General features: G+C 38.2%; 1 pseudogene; it reads left to right on the top strand.

The window, feature by feature from the left end:
• Positions 1-9,304: 9,304 nt before the first annotated feature.
• Positions 9,305-9,973, top strand: LOC129551772 (phosphomannomutase 2 pseudogene; annotated as a pseudogene).
• Positions 9,974-10,610: the final 637 nt, after the last annotated feature.

Below are 10,610 nucleotides of genomic sequence, written 5' to 3'. Positions count from 1 at the left end.
TTCATGATAATGAATCTGATAAAGGACCATGAGATTTAAGTTGCATATTGACAAAACAGGTGATTACCTATAATACACAGTTTCATAGACAAATAGAAACTTACCAAAAGTGCTTAACGTTATCTATTTAAAAATACCTATAATGTATTCGACTATGTGGTGCTTTCCTGGTGGCTCAGAGGTAAAGAATCCACCTGCCAATGTAGGGGACATGTGTTTGATTTCTGGATCAGGAAGATCCCAGGGAGAAGGAAATGGCAACCTAATCCAATATTCTTGCCAGTAGAATTCCATGAACAGAGGATCATGGTTGGCTACAGTCCATGCGGTCGCAAAGAGTCAACTAAACAACAACAGCAATGTTTCAGCAGGGTTACAATTCACCTATGTCTTGCCAGATTTTTGATCTACCAAAACTGGGAGATGATAAAAGAATGTAATTATAAGCTGCTATGTTTGCAACTGATTATGTAGCAATAGAAATCTAATTTACTATCTAAATCAGTGTTAATTATTATTGTGGTTCCTTAGTTCTTGTGACAACACTTCAGAGACTTACTCACATAGAAAAACCAATACATGTACTTAAATTTAATTGTATATTTAATTTAATGATATAAATATGATACCATTTGTACTTTTAGTGAATGTATAATCAATATATGGGCAGTATTCAAATTTGAAGCTATTTCCAAAGACATTTTCTGTCATATTAGAAAAAGCACTGGAAGACCAACCAAAATAGCTGATTTCAAGTCCAATACTGGCCACTTAAGCCTTAGGGAAATCTCTTTTCCTTGTAAGTTATATTTGCCATACTGAAAATGGGAGTCATGTCAGTTTTCTCCCCCTGACACAGTTTTGAAATTCTAATGAAATGATATGAATAAATACATTCATAAAACATAATGTAAATGAGATTTGTGATTACTATTAGAATACTGCTTAGTGAAATATTCATGTTTATGTTTGCTTAGTTAATTTGGAATGGTTTCCACAATTGCACAGTAATTAGATGTTATAATCAATGTAGCTTTCTCAAAAAAAATGTAAATGGATCAATGGATGGGTAGGTGAATAGATAGTGGAAGGAATACGTATTTAGACTTTTTAAAAAATTATTGTGCTGTAGATGGTGATTGCAGTCATGAAATAAAAAGATGCTTACTCCTTGGAAGGAAAGTTATGACCAACCTAGACAGCATATTAAAAAGCAGAGACGTTACTTTGCCAACAAAAGTCTGTCTAGTCAAGGCTTGGTTTTTGCAGTGGTCATGTATGGATGAGAGAGTTGGACTGTGAAGAAAGCTGAGCGCCAAAGAATTGATGCTTTTGAACTGTGATGTTGGAGAAGACTCTTGAGAGTCCCTTGGACTGCAAGGAGATCCAACCAGTCCATTCTAAAGGAGATCAGTCCTGGGTGTTCATTGGAAGGACTGATGCTAAAGCTGAAACTCCAATACTTTGGCCATCTCATGCGAAGAGTTGACTCATTGGAACAAACCCTGATGCTGGGAGGGATTGGGGGCAGGAGGAGAAGGGGACGACAGTGAGATGGCTGGATGGCATCACCAACTCGATGGACATGAGTCTGAGTAAACTGCAGGAGTTAGTGATGGACAGGGAGGCCTGTCATGCTGCGATTCAAAGGGTCGCAAAGAGTTGGACACAATTGAGCGACTAAACTGAACTTCTGAATGAAGACTTAAAATGTATTTAGAAAACTCCTCTTTGTATAAGTGATTTTAGAGCATTAATATCATTGGAAAATTCTCTACTCATTAAATGCCACCGTGTAATTGATATTTTTAAAATCAATATTTCTCAAGGGACAAATTCAAAGAGCAAGACTCTTTATTTCATATATGTGGCATTGTTAATTTTTCAGCAACTCCAAGAGATACTAAAAATAGTTCAGTTCAGTTCAGTCACTCTGTCATGTCCGGCTCTTTGTGACCCCATAGACTGCAGCACACCAGGCTTTCCTGTCCATTTCCAACACCCGGAGCTTATTCAAAGTCATAACCATCGAGTTGGTGATGCCATCCAACCATCTCATTCTCTGGTATCCCATTCTCCTCCTGCCTTCAATCATTCTCAGCATCAGGGACTTTTCAAATGAGTCAGTTCTTCACATCAGGTGGCCAAAGTACTGGAGTTTCAGCTTCAGCATCAGTCCTTCCAATGAATATTCAGGATTAATTTTATTTAGGATGGACTGGTTGTATCTCCTTGCAGTCCAAGGGACTCTCAAGACTCTTCTCCAACATCACAGTTCAAAAGCATCAATTCTTTGGCACTCAGCTTTCTTTGTAGTCCAACTGTCATAGCCGTACATGACTATTAGAAAAACCATAGCTTTAACTAAATGGACTTTGGTGGTAAAGTAATGTCTCTGCTATTTAACATGCTGTATAGGTTGGTCATAAATTTTCTTCCAAGGAGAAACTGTCTTAATTTCATGGCTACAGTAACCATCTGCAGTGATTTTGGAACCCCCCAAATAAAGTCTATAACTGTTTCCATTGTTTCCCCATCTATTTTCCATAAGTGATGGGACCAGATGCCATGATCTTAGTTTTCTGAATGTTGACCTTTAAGCCAACTTTTTCACTCTCTTCTTTCACTTTCATCAAAAGGCTCTTTATTTCTTCTTAACTTTCTACCATAAGGATGGTGTCATCTGCATATCTGCGGTTATTGATTTCTCCCATCAATCTTGATTATAGCTTGTGCTTCATCCAGCCTGGCATTTCACATGATGTACTCTGCATATAAGTTAAATAAGCAGGGTGACAATATTCAGCCTTGATGTACTCCTTTCCCTATTTGGAACCAGTCTGTTGTTCCATGTCCAGTTCTAACTGTTACTTCTTGACCTGCATACAGATTTCTCAGGAGGCAGGTCAGGTGGTCTGGTATTCCCGTCTCTTTCAGAATTTTCCACAGTTTGTTGTGATTCACACAGTCAAAGGCTTGGGCATAGTTAATAAAGCAAAAATAGATGTTTTTCTGGAACTCTTGCTCTTTCGATGATCCATTGGATGTTGGCAATTTGATCTCTGGCTCCTCTACCTTTTCTAAATCCAGCTCGAACGTCTGGAAGTTCATGGTTCATGAGCTGTTGAAGTCTCACTTGGAGAATTTTGAGCAGTACTTTACTATCGTGTGAGATGAGTGCAATTGTGTGGTAGTGTGAACATCTTTGGCTTTGCTTTTCTTTGGGATTGGAGTGATAACTGACATTTTCCAGCCACTGCTGAGCTTTCCAAATTTGCTGGCATATTGAGTACAACACTTTCACAACATCATCTTTTAGGATTTGAAATAGCTCAACTGGAATTCCATCACCTCCACTAGCTTTGTTCATAGTGATGCTTCCTAAGGCTCACTTGGCTTTGCATTTCAGGATGTCTGGCTCTAGGTGAGCGATCACACCATCATATTATCTGGGTCATGGAGATCTTTTTTGTATAGTTCTTCTGTGTATTGTTGCCACCTCTTCTTAATATCTTCTGTTTCTGTTAGGTCCGTACCATTTCTGTCCTTTATTGTGCCCATGTTTGCATAAAATGTTCCCTTGGTATCTATAATTTTCTTGAAGAGCTCTGTGGTCTTTCCCTTTCTATTGTTTTCCTCGTTTTTCTTTGCATTTATCACTGTGGAAGGCTAAATGACTTGCTAAATGACATATTAAAAATAGTACATCATTAAATCATAGATGGACATGGAATTTTTTCAGTTCTGCTACTGCTGCTGCTGCTGAGTCACTTCACTCGTGTCCGACTCTGTGTGACCCCATAGACGGCAGCCCACCAGGCTCCCCCGTCCCTGGGATTCTCCAGACAAGAACACTGGATTGGGTTGCCATTTCCTTCTCCAATGTGTGAAAGTGAAAAGTGAAAGTGAAGTCGCTCAGTTGTGTCTGACTCGTAGCGACCCCATGGACTGCAGCCTACCAGGCTCCTCCAACCATGGGATTTTCTAGGCAAGAGTACTGGAGTGGCTTGCCATTACCTTCTCCGTTCTCAGTTCTAACTCCTCACAAATGTAAACTCACAAAGAAAATAAGAAGGCATTAAAGATCCATTAATTTAAATAATAGAGTGAAGAAAACAGATATTGCCTTAGGGTGGACAAATATTGGTCAATTACTCCTTATTAACTGTCTACATTATAATTTCTTTTCTTTTTTTTTTTTTTTTTTTAGCACTTACTACTTATCCTTTGGTCTGGTAATTACTTTCTACACTCTGGACTCATGTTATTTTTTGCCAAGCAAACTGATCTATTAAAAATTCAACATAATTAATTCACACTTAAAGGTTTTTCACTAAATCTTTATTAATACTGAATTTTAAAGGTTAAAACAATTTTTCAGTGGTTTTCAAAATATGACTCTGATGTGCTTTGCTTTATGTTTATGCTGCTTGAGTTTAACTCCTTTTATCAAGATTGCTGGGAGAAATATCAATAATCTCAGATATGCAGATGACACTACCCTTATGGCAGAAAGTGAAGAGGAACTCAAAAGCCTCTTGATGGAAGTAAAAGAGGAGAGTGAAAAGGTTGGCTCGAAGCTCAACATTCAGAAAACAAAGATCATGGCATCTGGTCCCATCACTTCATGGGAAATAGATGGAAAAACAGTGGAAACAGTGTCAGACTTTATTTTTGGGGGGGCTCCAAAATCACTGCAGAAGCTGAATGCAGCCATGAAATTAAAAGACGCTTACTCCTTGGAAGGAAAGTTATGATCAAACTTGATAATATATTAAAAAGCAGAGACATTACTTTGCCAACCAAGGTCCGTCTAGTCAAGGCAATGTTTTTTCCCGTGGCCATGTATGGATGTGAGAGTTGGATTGTGAAGAAAGCTGAGCGCCGAAGAATTGATGCTTTTGAACTGTGGTGTTGGAGAAGACTCTTGAGAGTCCCTTGTACCGCAAGGAGATCGAACCAGTCCATTCTAAGGGAGATCGATCCTGGGTGTTCATTGGAAGGACTGATGCTAAAGCTGAAACTGCAATACTTCGGCCACCTCATGCGACGAGTTGACTCACTGGAAAAGACTCTGATGCTGGGAAAGGTTGGGGGTGGGAGGAGAAGGGGACGACCGAGAATGAGATGGCTGGATGGCATCACTGACTCTGTGGACATGAGTTTGAGTGAACTCCAGGAGTTGGTGATGGACAGGGAGGCCTGGTGTGCTGTGATTCATGGGGTCACGGAGAGTCGGAAACGACTGAGCGACTGAACTGAACTGAACTGAATTGATCTTTAGATTCACAGTTAGAATTCAAATTAGAATATTTCTTGATCATTATTTCTTCAAATATTTTTTCTTCCATCTTCAGTTTTGATTCTCTCTGTGCTCCGTTCTATTACTACGTTTTCAATTGCACTGATCTTTCTTCTGTGGCATCTAATCTGCTGTTCATATCATCCAGTGCACTGTTTATTTCAAATATTGTTTAGCTCCTCTAAAAGTTTTACAGTCTTCTTTTTAAAAGTTTTGCTCTTTTTTGCTGTCTTCTAGATCTCTCCTCCTCATGTTCATAGTTTTGTTTTTATTCTAAGCATTCGGGACATATACATTAGCTATTTTAGTACATTGTCATCTTTGCCATTTCTGCATCTCTTTCTTTTGATTCCTTTTCTTGCTAGTTATAGATCATATTTTTCCTGCTTATTTGCATACCTAGTAATTTTGTATTGAATCTTAGAAATTATGATATTTTTGTTGGGTAAATAGATTTTATTTCTTTAATGAACTTGGAGTTTTCTCTAGCATGTAGTTAATCTTCTTAAAGGAGATTTGATCCTTTGGGGATGGCTGTTAAACCTTGTGAAGGCAAATTCAGAGAAATCTTTAGTCTATAGTTGATTTAGCTCAACTTCTAAAGTGGTGAACTATCACCAAGGCCTCATAAAGTATTTAACTTTGTATTTCTGCTTTTGATATTTTTGAACTCTAGGATTTGTTTAGACTGGTGTTACCCCAAGCACTTCATGGAATGCTTCCCTATTCATGTACAGAGAAATAATAAGGTAAATATTCAAGAAGACCTCGCTATAGTTCTCTGAACCTCTGTCTCTATGCTGTCTTCTCCCCAGTATTTTTTCCATCAAATTGATCCTTCTCTACCTCCTTGCACCTGACTTCCGACTCTTCAGCTGGTTGAGATTACTCAGCTTTGTTTGGTTTCTTTTTCCCTGCACCATAGCCCAGAAAAATGACTTCAGAAAGTAACATATATCAAGCATAAGTCTGACTTATTTGTTTTCTTTCTCTCAAGAATCACAGTCCTATTCTGGCGGTTTTCTATGTCTGAAACCTGTTGAGGTATATATAGTTTTTTAGTTGTTTATAGCAGCAGGGTCATTCCAAAAGCAGTGCTTTATGGCCAGAAGTAGAAATACCCTTGAATTCATTAAATTTGTTTTTTTATATTTCTTTCCCTGAAAAGGGCCCAGAAAGAACGATGCATCATCAATACAAGTATATCCAGATCTTTGTTTTAAAATGCTATTAGTAACTGAAATAAAAATCCTTATGGCTGATTTACAATTTCCCATTGACTGATTATAGATGTGGTACAGGGAAAGGAAAGATGAGTGGAAATTCTTGTTACACTAGAAAGTAAAAGCCTACTAAAAAAAAAAAAAAGAAGATGAATGCATATCAAGATTTTAAAAGTATCTGAACAGATCATATATCAAACAATTCAAGAATTCCAGTGAAACACAGATGGGCCAAAGTTTTAGGAGTAAAAGTCTTTCTCAAAATATGGAGTTACATATGTATAGGAAAAACTGAGTAAATGTAGATTCACCCTGAATGTGTGCATGCTATGTCACTCCTCATGTCCAACTCTTTGCAACCCTGTGGACTGTAGCCTGCCAGGCTCCTCTGTTCATGGGGCTCTCCAGGCAAGAATGCTGGAGTAGGTTGTCATGCCCTCTTCCAGGGGATGTTCCAGTCCCAGGGATCAAACCTGTGTCTCTTATGTCTATTGCATTGGCTGGTGGGTTCTTTACAACTAGTACTACCTGGGAAGCCAATTCAGTTCAGTTCAGTTCAGTCGCTCAGTCGTGTCTGACTCTTTGTGACCCCATGAATCACAGCACGCCAGGCCTCTTGTCCATCACCAACTCCCGGAGTTCACTCAAACTCATGTCCATTGAGTCGGTGATGCCTTCCAGCCATCTCATTCTCTGTCGTCCCCTTCTCCTCCTGCCCCCAATCCCTCCCAGCATCAGAGTCTTTTCCAGTGAGTCAAATCTTCGCATGAGGTGGCCAAAGTATTGGAGTTTCAGTTTTAGCATCAGTCCTTCCAATGAACACCCAGGACTGATCTCCTTTAGAATGGACTGGTTGGATCTCTTTGCAGTCCAAGGGACTCTCAAGAGTCTTCTGCAACACCACAGTTCAAAAGCATCAATTTTTCGGTGATCAGCTTTCTTCATATATTCACCCTAATAAAGCCTAGAACAAGAGCCTTCATAAGATAAAGAGATTCACCAATAATGTAACTGCCAGGTAGAGAATATTCAATACTCTCTGATGAAGGTAACAAAATCAACATTTTCTTCAATATATCATCAATAACATTTTACATATAATTTAAAAAATTTTGACATATGAAGAGGCAAGAAAATTAAATTTATAATCAAAGTGGAAAGCAAGTGGATAGAAAAAGATACTCAGATGGTACATTTGTTTGAATTAGCAGCCAAATACATCAAAATTACTCTTGGAAATATGTTAAATAATTTATAGCCAAAGATGAATAGAATGTTAAAGAGGTAAGGAGTTTCAGAACAGATTGAAATCTCTCTTAAAAGTACCAAATATAAATCTTAGAACTAAAAAGATACAATATTTGAAATAAAATTATTGGAGGAGAATAATGACAATATATAGAGAGAATATGTACTTGAAGATGAGTAAGTAGAAACTAATCTAATCTGAAGCACAGATATAAAAAGGAAAGCTTGAAAAAATAGAGCCACAAAGACTTAGGTGGTCATACTAAGAGTCTAAATACAGACCTCACCATATGAACCTTCTTGAAGTTGTGAACATGCATCTTGTTCCAGCAAGGAACCAGAACCTGTGCTATCAGTGTCCAGCATAAGTGAAATTGCAGATTGTCCTCCATTTCCTATTGCTGACAGTCCTTCAGCTCTACCTTAGCACACCACCTCTCCCTCTTCCAGTCAGTAACTTTTCTTGCCTATTCACTGGATGCCAGCTCTTATGCTATACTACTGTGCTTTTCAAGGTACCATAGTTTAAGATTAAAAACACTTTCTTTATATTTTTACGTTTATTTTTGTGTATTATTTATGTGAAAAGTATTATAAACCCTATTACAGTGCAATACTATAGCCAGTAGTTGGGTACCTAGACTGATTTTGTTGGATTTAACCAACAAATTGGACTTACGAATATCTTCTTGGAACAGAACTGTTTGTATGAAGGGAACCTACTATACATGTAATTGGTGTCCCAGGAGGAGAAGCAAAAATGGGAAAGAAAAAATATTAACCCCAAATAAAATTTTTAAGCTTTTAAAAACATCAGTCCACGGAGCCAAGAAAAAAGAAATCCCAAGCAGGATAAATACAATAAAAACTACACCAGGTCTCAGTCTGGTGAAACCACTACTAAAGACATATAAAGAAAATATCTCAAAAGCATCCAGTAAGAAAGAAAAAAGGGAGGTAGAAAAAAAGAAAAAAAAGGAGAGAAAGAGAGAGAGAGAGAACAAGCAATGTATACAGTAGAAGATGAACAGGACAGCTAGTGCAAGAGAGACAGTGATGAAATGGTATCTATAAAGTGCTTTAAAAATAGAGTACGTTTGCCTGGAATGTTATATACAGTGAAGATATTCTTCAAAAACGAAGGCAAAATAAAGAAACTTTCAGGAAAACAAAAAGAGAATCGGGGACTAACTGAGAAGAGTTGCAAAGGTCATCACAGGAAGTGGATCCAACAGAAGAAAATGAGACTGAAAATAATTTTTGCCTTGTGTGAATTAATTAGATATTAATTCCAGGGAGATGAAAAGTTAAGGAAGCATATTGTCATCTCTAAAATAACTACTAGAAAACTAATTGAAACAGTGAATAACAAATTCTGCATAGGAGGTAGAGTGGAATAGTAAAAACAATCTATTACTGTATTTTCATTATTTTAACAGAAAGTAAGGGAGGGAGATGGAAACTAGGGGCTTGAGGGTTCCTGGCCCCATCTGCTGCCTCCTTGACCTTGCTGGCCTCTTGCCAGGAAGCCATGAAAGAAATAAATGGCATTCTACACAAATTGAGGCAGAAGATCAAAATCTGAGTAATAGGTGGGTTGACTTTTGATAAAGTGCAGGAGAAGCTGGAAAATGATGTGGTTAAAAAGATATGATTATGCGTTTCCAGGAAATGGCTCAGTGGCCTACAAAGATAGGTAATTCTTACACAAACAGAATATTCAAGGTCACCTGGGTGAGGCCCTAATCCAAGATTTAATCGATTGTCTGAGCTCCATTGAAGAAATGAAACTCCTGAAGAAAAGGGGTATTTTTAATGAAATTCTAAATGAGATGTGAATGTGTCCTCTACTGAAAGAAGCTGCAGCCCTAAAGAACACATGTAATTCTATACACACTACTAACGAAGAAAAGTTAAGACAAAAAACGTGTAGCAGATCTGCAGAAAGAGTTTGCAAATAAAAACCTCATGTTTTCTGTTAGGAGGCCAGATCAGCTTTCATGTCTTTCCTGATAGCTAGAGAAAGAGATGTTTCCTGGGACGTGTGGAAAATCATGATTATAAGACTGTTTCTCTCTTTGGAGACATAACCGTGGCAAGTAGGAAATACCATGAGATATTCACAGATCTGAGAACCACAGGCCACACCAAGTCTGTGCCTGAGGATACATGCAAGATCCTTAAAGAATTCTTGTCCTAATGATCCTTTTCCCCATGGGCAGAAAAGGGAACTGACAGGGTCATTCAGTGGCTAAACCTGAGGTTTCCTCTTATGCTCATGTGCCCCAGTCCAGGCCAGGCTCTCCACAGGGTCAGTCATCTCATGAGTCCTGACAGTGGTATCCTCACTCAGCCAAGAGAACACTCTCTTCCTTGAAACAAATGATGCCCTCCATCTCCAAGACAAGACAAGAGAAGAAAAGACTTGTCAAGAATGGAACAAAGGAATAACCCCACCCATAGACTTTATCCCCCAGTTCCATATTTTCCATCACAGTATACACGGGTTTGGGAAAAACTTCCTATCCTTCTAGAGGGAGAAAGAAGAAATATGCCTGGACCCTCCCTCTTCATAGGTCATACGATAAATTTAACAGATGTTTATGTTTGGACATTGTACATCAATAACAGAAAGGGGGATTTGATATGAGGAAGAAAGGACAGGACACTTAAAACAATCCAAGCCTTGGACAAAAGTGAAAAAATATATTTTAAAATGGAACATCCTCCTGAGTGTCAGCAAATGAGGCTTTGAAACTGAGACCACTCTGATCAAAGGGGTAGTATTAAGCTTAAGACTGCATGCAGTCTTTGTTTTTTGATCCTGTACCCTGTTT

This window comes from Moschus berezovskii, chromosome 1 (genome assembly GCF_049115385.1).
Source record: "Moschus berezovskii isolate FMDL1 chromosome 1, NW_MosBer_1.0, whole genome shotgun sequence".
NCBI lineage: Eukaryota > Metazoa > Chordata > Mammalia > Artiodactyla > Moschidae > Moschus > Moschus berezovskii.
This window is presented reverse-complemented; position numbering and strand designations above follow the sequence as displayed.